A 9,356-nucleotide genomic window follows, 5' to 3' on the forward strand; every position below is an offset into this window, starting at 1 on the left:
TATCCAAACAAATCTTGTTAGGTATACTAGGGCATTTGATACTTTTGAATTCTTCAATTTTTGAATTTCAAGTTTTTGGTGTCACTATTCACTTCATTGATCAACAAAAATGTTGACTTTTAGATAGAAAATAGGTACATTGGTTTTAACACTCCCAATGTACCACATTTTACATTTAAAACTTGTTGGAATTGAGCACCCATACCATTTCTAAACTTAAAACCAAGAGGGCAGAATTTCAGTTTTCGAAGCCTAAGTTTACTGTTCCATTAAGCACTGTTATAGTGGGAATTTGAAGAAATGGCAAACATGAAAGTTGTTCCTTATTTTGTGTAGTTGAATTTCCCTTTTTGAATCGCTCCATTTGGAGTTTTGTAGCTCCAGATATGGTCCAAAAACCACAGTTGGCCGGATTGCCAAAACTGTAGAATTATCAAATCTACAGTACCATGAACAGTGACTGTGACTGCCATTTGGGTTAGGTTCTGGTCGTAATTTGGAGCATGTTTCTTCATGAAAGTTGTTTGTCTATGTCGTAACTTGTTGCTGTAAAAATTTCAGGTCAATTGACCATATCTACAGTGAGTTATGGCCAAATGAACAGTTACTGTTCATTTGGTCATTTCTGCAGGTGCTGTTGCAGGGTATCCCGATTGGGGCCAACTTTTGGTCCTCTTGCTTTGGTCTTTTGGGCATGGTTTCTTCAGCAAAAATGTGCCATTATAAGCCTAGTTTCATGTCCAATTGGCCAAACACCAATTGGACCTACACAGCCAAAGTTATGGCTGTCTAAGTGGGCTGGAATCACAGCCACCTTTGCTGCTGTCCTTAGGCAGCATACTCATTCACTTTGCCATGCTATATTTCAGCCCAAATTATGGTCAACTTACCGAAAATGGTCACTAATTGACCATTAAAATGTTCTCTAACAATTTCCTAAGCCAAGCCACATTTTCACTTCTCAAAACCCTGATTTCCATATGAGATTTCACAACATGCAGTAATTAACTATCTCATTCCCTAACCACATGCATACATGGTTTAAACATAATCTCTAATCCACTTTAAATCCATCAAAACACTCCAATATTGTTCCTTCAATAGGGCTGCCGAAATCCATGGTATGTATACACATAATTTTTGTTCATTTAAGTTACAAATCCTTACTCAATTCAAGTCACTATCATGGAATATAAGAGTTTTAAGTAAATAGGTGCACTAACCTCTTGTAGGCAGATTTTTCCCAAGTTAAATCTTCACTTTCTTTCCTTTTCTAGGCTGCCAAACACTCTCCCAAGATGAGTGGACAAATTTTAATGAAAGGGGTTTAGGGTTTATGGTGAAAAGAAGAGAGAAATTGAGCTTTGATTGAAGTTGTCAATGGAGGTTGGGCTATGGGCAAGGGTTTCGGCTGCATGAGGAAGAGGATAGCTGCTGTTTGCTTTTGATTATTTTGGTCTTCATTTTGTCTCTTTTATTAGTTAATGAATTGGTTGTTTGAATGCAATTGGTTATAGCTTTTAATGACATCATCATGATGTCATAAATAAGCCTTTTTCCTCATTTTCTTTTCTTTTCTTCACTACTCATTTTCAATTTAATTTCTAGTAATGTTTATTCATATTTTATGTCATATTAATTATTTACTCAACTGGACAAGTCGGCCAAAAATCACCTCTGAAGGCGAAATGACCAAAATGCCCTCCGTTTGGCTTAACGGGTCAAAATTGTCTATACCGATTGAAAAATTTTTCTAAATATTTTCATGGCATTCTAATGCCATAGGAACCTCAATGGCCCTTCTCTAGAGTCCCAAAAATTATTTTATAATTTTTCCCCCGGGTCTAGGGCTCCTAGTTGCGAGAACCGCAACTTCCCTCTGGGTTACCCATCGCTTGGGCACCGGCTCATTTAACTTGGTTGTATTTTATTTCTAAAATTTTTCCTAAATTTTTCTTATTAATATTTGAGTTAATTATGGTTCCTCACTTTAGTTAAAATATTTTTCCGGATGTTCTAGCTGTCCGGACCGACACTGGACAACGGAACAGTAGAATGTACGGAGTTGCTACCGGGAGGGTGTTACAAGAATTTTGGCAAGTTTTCTTCATGAAAGTTGGCACATTTTGTGCCTAGTTTCACCTCCAATTGGTCTCATACCAATTGGAGCCACACTCTTAAGGTTCTAGGCCCAAAACACAAACTGCCCTATTGCATTTTGTTCATACTCATCAAAGATCATTTTTAACACCTACCAAACTCCACATTCATGCCCAGTTCTGGTTTGTACCATAACCTAAACATATTTTATCACATATTGTTGATCATTTTGGCAGCTTACAATCACATTCAATATGCACATTATAGTCCAGAATTTACCAACTTCAATTTACACACAATTTAACTACATAACAAGCTCCTTTACATGCCTAAACTCAAACCTTTGTACACATATACAATCTACCATAGCAAGCACCATAATTCAACCATGTAATTTCATAAACCAACCCATGAAATAACATTTTTTTGGTTCACAATGCAAGCTGCCAATTCATACATCACACTCCATTAATTTCCAAGCTTCCAAATTAAAATACACATTCACAATATACTTAGTATACATCGCCCAATTTATTCCTACACATATAAACACATAATCAACCCTTTAATCTACCATTTAAAAGCAAAAATAAACTGCCCTCAAGTAGTTTCCATGGCTGCCAAAAATAAACATCTCCCTTAGAACATTAAACTCCAAAATTCTTTCCACAATTCAAGTACCCATAACCTCCTTACTAACTTTAATGAAGCACTAACCAAAAATACAAACTTACCACTTTGGAAACTCTTCAAAATCTCTCCAAAACTTGGTCTTCTTGCTGCCAATCTACTGCCCAAGTGGTGTAGACTAACTTTGATGAAGGAACTTAGGAAGAAATTGGCTTACTTCATGCATACATGGAGCTTGGCCATGGATGGCCATAGAGGAACTTGAGAGAAAAAGAAGAATTCGGCTGGTTCTAGTTTGGGAGGTTGAAGATGGTAGTTTCAGTCCACTAATGCTTAATATGGGTCCCTTAAGAGGTCACTAGTGGAGCGCTAACTTGGTTAAATAAGTTATAAATCTTAATTTCCTTAATTTTGCTCATTTGCCACTGATCTTTTACTATTTACATAATGTATCTCAATTTAATTTTTTATGTCATTTTTAAAGTGTTATATCATTTATTTTTAATTGAAATTGAGGTCAAAAGGCAACTCAGGGTGTCAAATGACCACAATGCCCCTGTTTGGGTTGTATTCCCAATTTTTCGGTAACACCGGATTTTGTCCGTTTTTTGATTTCTCACTTTTCTTTGTACTAATTAATTAATTTTTCTTTGATATTTCTAATGGCATTTATACTTCAATTGATGTCTCTATAAGTCTTAAAAATGTTTTCCAGGGTTCCCCGCAGTCCAGGGCTAGTCAACGATCCACGCCGTGACTTCCCGGTGCGGTCACCCATCACTAGGGTTCTCGGCTCGCTTAACTTGATTACATTTCTTTGTTATTATTTTTCTTTTATTTTTTCTTGTGTTTTCTTTTCTTGTATTTCATTATTTTATGTCTCCTCATTCATAACAAAGTGTAGTTCTAGGCATCCTAGCTGTCCAGAAAACACTGGTCACCAGAACAATAGAACGCACTACCGAACTTAGGAGTGTTACAAAATCAAACCAAATTGACCCAAAAATTACCCTAATCCAGGTGACCAACATGCTATCCATGGAAAATGACCAAATGAATATTGTTTGTTCAAATGGTCATAACTCAGTGTAGAAAAGTTCAATTGATCTGAAATTTTACCAACGGAAAGCTGAGACATAGCCCTACAACTTTCATGAAGAACACAAGTCCAAATTCTAATCATAACCTAGTCAAATTGCCAACAAACTTAGGTCACCAAATCTGGCAGAACCAAATTGCCCAGAAATTCTGGGTACAAGTCAATCCGGCCAGTTATGGTAAAATGACCATAAGTTGAGCCAAAAAACTCCGATTGGAGTGATTCAAAAAGGAAATTAAAGAAGACACATAAAGGAACAACTTTGATGAAGAAACTTTTGCCAAATTTCCACTGTAACAATGACCAATGGAACAGTAACTTAGGATATGAAATCTGAAAATTTTGAATAACATAAAATAAGCTTTGAAATGGTATTGGAAATCAATACCAACAAAAAAAAAATGCAAAATGAGGTATCTTGGTGAACTTAGGTTCAAAAAATTTATTATGTATTAAAAAGTCAACAATTTGAGTCAATAGTAATGTGAATGGTGAAGGAACGGAAGCGTGAAAAACACAAGTTTATACCATGGAATTCAAAATTTTTCACCTAGGGTCGCATGCACCATGCAAGATTTATTTTTACCTATTTGATTTCAATGATAAACAATATATTAAAACTCTTTTAATATATTTTTGGATCTGTATTTGCCATTTAAGATTTTAAAATTAATCAGATTAATTTTAGAACCCTAGATTAAATCAAGAACGATTACACTAACCTCTTGAAGCACTGCAGCGTGTCTGTGCCTTTGAGATTCGTCTTCAGGACACCAGATGTTGTCCCTCTAGCTTGTCCACACCAAGAGCACCTATGGCAGCCCTTGAACAGCTTCTAAAGCTTTTTCTATTAATTAGAAATTCAAGTTCTGCCTTTTAAGAGATTAAAGATGTAAATAGGACACTAGAAACAATTTCTAGTGTTCTTAATTCAAGAGATTGATGGCTAATCTCTTTGAATTGATGAGAGATGAAGAAGAATATATGGAGAGCCTCAAAATGGCGTGACAAAGGAGGAGTGGCTGCTGGTTGCTTTTCTTTTTTCATAACAATACTTATATAACTAGGTTAACACATTAAACCCTTGCCACATGTCACCCTTTGATTAGCTCTAGGTTTAAGTGACCCAATCACATTGTGCCAAGTGTCAAACCTATATTTAATCTTAATATTAATCATTTTACATGATTCAAAACATTTGGAAAGCTTATGTATAATCCCATGTGTCACCATCTCATGGTGCCACATGTCACACTGTCAAATAACCAAAATGCCCCTGTGTCTTAATTTTGAGTTCTCAACCCAAAATAATTATTTCTCTTCTTCGAATCAATTTATATCAAATATAAATTAATTAATTAATCTCTATTAATTAATTTCTCATTAATTAAATTCATATTTAAACACTTTAAATATAAATTTAACTTATACTACACATCCAATAATCTAGATTTGGTTTCAAGTCATGCTAGGGACTTTGCAATCTAATTGCAAACCAAACCTATTTAATTAATCAATTAAACTCTTTAATTAATTAATTAAATCATATTTAATTAGGTGATAACTTGTGTATGTGTGTGACTTACTAGGCTCATCACTAATTGGCAATGAGACATGATATCAACTCTTAATATCATCAGAACTCTTTTTTACCATAAATGATTTCTCTAAATCATTTTATGCACCTCATAGACCATGGTTAATACCTAGCATAGTATGCTATGGCCACCCAATTAGTAATAAGGTTTACCTTAAATGAACCTATAATCATATGTTACCATGCACTAGAATCTCTCTGTTACAAAATCCCAACTCAAGCTGGAGTCATGATTTATGTCAAACTCTATTTGCTATGAATATTATGTTCTCTTTTAATTTCAGTTCTTGATTAAAAAGATTTTTCTCATCAGAAACTCTTTTCTGATTAAATCTATCTGTCCTGGCTAGGAACTTGAAACATCAAGAATAATTAAATGAACATAGGATTTTATCTCTATTTACTTAGAGGAACAGATTCCATCTTGATCAACACCTACCTCCATATATAACTAGTAGGAGCCAACACATGCCCATATACCCATACATAGTATAAGTATGAAAGCAGTATCAAACTCAAACCACCTATATACAAGATAACTGTGCTATCTCAGGTCTAAAGATTATATGCACTGATATGATTTATGACAAAACATTGACAAGAGTAAACTCCTTGTGCTTGTCATAAGTGTCACTGGTTCGGCCTAGTTATCATTTATAAGTGCCTATCATGTTTGTGATATAGCTTGAGACTCACCATTCCATCTTATTTTTATCTCATATAAATAACTTGGGAACAAACATGAATAAAATCTTTCTGGATAATTCATGTCCTTATTATGAAGTATCCTCGATTGTGAACCTATTTATGATACTTTGTACTATAAATACTGTCACTCATATTCTTAACAACTTAAGAATAGAATTTCTAACAAAATATCAATGGACCTTTTCTATTACACATAAATATCTTATGTAAACGGAAAAGTGGAAAAGCCTTTTATTAATAAAACATGTAGAAGATACATACTAAATGATATGCTCTAGAGCATACTACTAATAATCTCCCACTATCACTAGAGCCATTCATTATAATACCTTAGACCCATCTTCTCAAGATGTCGGTCTAACTGAGCTTGTGACAAAAGCTTAGTGAATGGATCAACTGGATTTTTCAGCTGATGTTATTTTTCTGCATGGCTATATCGCCTTGCCCAACTATATCTCTAATAATGTGGTAGTGCCTTTCTATGTGTTTGGATTTTGGGTGAGACCTTAGTTCCTTAGCCTGTATGACTACTCCATTATTGTCACAGTGTAGTTGAACTGCCGACTCAATGGAAGGAACTACTGTAAATTCTATCACAAACTTCTTTATCCAAACAGCTTCCTTTGCAGCATCTGATGCAGCAATATACTCAGCCTCTATAGTGGAATCTGTAGTCGTGCTCTGTTTGGAACTCTTCCAACTGATTGCACCTCCATGACAAATGAACACATATCCAGAGGTAGACTTTCTATCATCGATATCTGATTGGAAATCAGAATCAGTATAACCATCCAATTGCAAGTCTCCACCTCCATAAATCAAGAATAAATCCTTAGTTCTTCTCAAGTACTTAAGGATATTCTTGACAGCTATCCAGTGTTCCAAACCTTGATTGGATTGATACCTGCTAGTCAAACTAACAGCATATGCGATATCCGGCCTAGTACATAATATTGCATACATTAAACTTCCAATAGCCAAAGCATATGGAATCCTGGCCATCTGATCTCTTTGTTCAGGTGTCTTTGGAGACATCTCTTTAGAAAGATGGATACCATATCTCACTGGTAACAATCCTCTCTTGGAATCAAGCATGTTAAACCTCTTTAACACCTTTTCATGTATAGACTTTGGGATAAATCAATTATTCTTTTTGCTCTATCTCTATAGATGCGAATCCCAAGAATATAGGTTGCCTCCCCTAAGTCTTTCATGGAGAATGTATTTGACAACCATACCTTTACAGTTGTCAACATACTAGTGTCATTACCCATCAACAATATGTCATCCACATATAAGACAAGGAAAGTGATAGCACTGTCACTAATCTCCTTATATACACATGGCTCATCCTCATTTTTGATAAAACCAAAGGATTTAATGGCTTCATCAAAACGGATGTTCCAACTCCACGAAGCTTGTTTCAACTCGTAAATGGATCGCTTTAGCTTGCATACCTTGGAACCATCTTGGGATTCAAAACCCCTAGGTTGTTCCATGAAAATGTTTTCTTCAATGTATCCATTGAGAAAAGTTGTTTTGACATCCATCTGCCAAATCTCATAATCATAGTATGCAGCTATCACTAATAAAATCTTAATTGATTTAAGCATGGCAATAGGCGAGAAAGTCTCCTCATAGTCGACTCCTTGCCTTTGGCGACACCCTTTCCCTACTAGCCTTGCCTTATAGGTCTCTACCTTTCCATCAAAACCAATTTTCTTCTTGAAAACTCATTTGTTCCCTATAGGTACAATACCTTCAGGTGGGTCAACAAGATCCCAAACTTGATTCTTATACATGGAATCAATCTCGGATTTCATAGCATCAATCCATTTTGAAGAGTCTATATCTGATATAGCTTCTTCATAGGTAAGTGGATCATCTCCATAATCTACTTCTTCATTTGTAGACAACTCTTGTTCTTCTTCATGAAGGAAAACATATCTTACTGGTGGGTGAGATACCATGGTTGTTCTACGAGGAACAACTATAGATGTTTCATCAACGGGTATAGGTTGACTAGATGGATCTATATCCATCTGATCTGTTGGTTGGTCAGAATTCTCTAATTCCAACTCTATTTGCCTTCCTTTGCCTCCTTCTTAAACAAACTGTTATTCAAGAAATGTGGCATCTCTACTTATCACAACCTTTTGTGAAGTAGGCAAATAAAAATAATATCCAAAACTATCTTTTGGATATCCAACAAATCGACATTTTTCTGATCTGGTCCCAATTTATCAGTGTTCAACTTTTTGATATAAGCTGGACAACCCCAAATCTTAACATGCTTAAGACTTGGTTTTCTTCCATGCCATATCTATTAAGGTGTGGAAGAAACTGATTTTGATGGAATCCTATTCAGAATATACAAAGCTGATTCTAATGCAAATCCCCAAAAGGAGATTGGCATATCAGTATAGCTCATCATACTACATACCATATCCAATAGGGTACGATTTATCCTTTCAGATACACCATTCAGCTGTGGCATTCTTGGAGGAGTCAGCTAGGAAACAATGCCATGCTTTCTCAAGTGTTCATCAAATTCAGTACTCAAATATTCACTTCCACGATCTGATCAAAGAGCTTTAATACTCTTTCCTATTTGATTTTCTACTTCAGATTTAAATTCTTTGAACTTTTCAAAGGATTCATGTTTGTATTTCATCAAATACAAATACCCAAATCTTGATTTATCATCAGTAAATGTAATAAAATAATGAAAGCCCCCTCTAGCCATTTCTTTAAATGGACCACATACATCATTATGTATTAGCTCTAAAATATTTTCAGCTCTTAGCCCTTATCCAACAAAGGGTGATCTAGTCATTTTTCCCTGAAGGCAAGATTCACAAGTTGGAGTAGGCTCAGAGCCCAATGAGGATAGAATTCCCATTTTCTCTAGTTTTGTAATCCTATCTTCTACAACATGACATAACCTTAAGTGCCAAATATATTTTGAACTTGAGTTAGTTTTCACCATGGCATTGCATTCATTTAGATTGCTATACTCTGGCCAGTGGAAACACTTTCTTACTGGCAATGGAAACACTTTCCTGTTGCCTTTGTTAGCTTTGGTCTTCCCTTTCTGTTTAGCTATTTTCTTGGAAGGACTAGGAATCTGAAGTTTCTTTTTCTTATTGCCCTTCTTCTTGTTGGACTTTCCAGCAAAAGAAGATGCAATTAAAGCTACCTCTTTTCCTTTATTGCTCGACA

Source organism: Hevea brasiliensis, chromosome 5 (genome assembly GCF_030052815.1).
Source record: "Hevea brasiliensis isolate MT/VB/25A 57/8 chromosome 5, ASM3005281v1, whole genome shotgun sequence".
Classification (NCBI taxonomy): domain Eukaryota; kingdom Viridiplantae; phylum Streptophyta; class Magnoliopsida; order Malpighiales; family Euphorbiaceae; genus Hevea; species Hevea brasiliensis.